This window comes from Gavialis gangeticus, unplaced genomic scaffold (genome assembly GCF_001723915.1).
Source record: "Gavialis gangeticus isolate Ggan-Ray unplaced genomic scaffold, GavGan_comp1, whole genome shotgun sequence".
NCBI lineage: Eukaryota > Metazoa > Chordata > Crocodylia > Gavialidae > Gavialis > Gavialis gangeticus.
In genome coordinates, this window is record NW_017729011.1 from 13,878,975 (window position 1) to 13,879,939 (window position 965).

The window sequence follows — 965 nt, forward strand, 5'->3', positions numbered from 1 at the left end:
AAGATGCCTGGGGTCAACTGTCATGTCTGGAGTTTTACTAATTAATGTGAATGGAAAGGTCTTGATTCTCAAGACCCACTGGAAACCATCACACTCCAGCCCTGCCAACTCCCAGACACGTTTCATTGATGAGAAAAGTCTCCTCTCATACTACCATGGACAAAAGATGGTAAAGAGAAGAGCCTAGAAGTGGAGAAAACTGAGGAATGCAGGATGGGAGATTTTTTTTTTTTTTAACCTCTCATGCACATTAGAGGGGATATAGTTACATGCACACTTTACTGTGGGACTGATTAATTAGCTCCGCAGCAAAGCCTCACCATATACCTGTGCATCCATATTAGGGTGCGGTATATTACTTAACTCAACTGTAGAACAGCAGTGTCCAGGACAAATGCTGTCCTATAGCAGAGTAATTATGTGCACTAAAACGCATGTACAGACAGTGACTAGGGCAGGCTAGGGCACAAAGAGGCACACTTGCCTTGTTGAGGGGCGGGCTGGGGCACATTAAGCCAGGGCAGAGCAGCCCCAGGCCTCCTGCAAGATGGGGCTGCTCTGCCCAAGCTCATTGTCCTGCGCTCCTGGGAGTACGTATAAACACGGCGCCAAGGAGTGATGAACTCCAGCGTGAACTGTGCCAGAGTGTATTCCCACATGCTAATTACACAAGAAGATGCTCCCAGGGAGATCTTCTCTGTACGGCTCCCTACATAACAGCTGGTTATCAGTACACTAGCAAGGGCATAGTACAAGGTCAGCTCCAGAGAGCAAACCAGCTCACCAAATACTAGGGGAACAGGAAGGGTGGTTTCCCTAAATGTATAATGTAACAAACTTACCAAAATAAGAGAGGAACACACCACACTTGCTCTATACCATACACCTCCTGGAAAGCCCCCTTTGCTCTAAGTTCAGGCTTTTGGAGCCAGAGGTCTGTGTTTTATCCTTTGTTGCTGTGAAGG

At 47.2% G+C, this 965-nt stretch overlaps 1 protein-coding gene across 1 annotated transcript in view; it reads left to right on the top strand.

Moving 5' to 3' along the window:
* The window catches only part of LOC109292890 (alpha-1-acid glycoprotein 1-like), a 13,210-nt gene that overhangs the window by 11,346 nt on the left and 899 nt on the right, over positions 1-965 (top strand). The window lies entirely within an intron of this gene.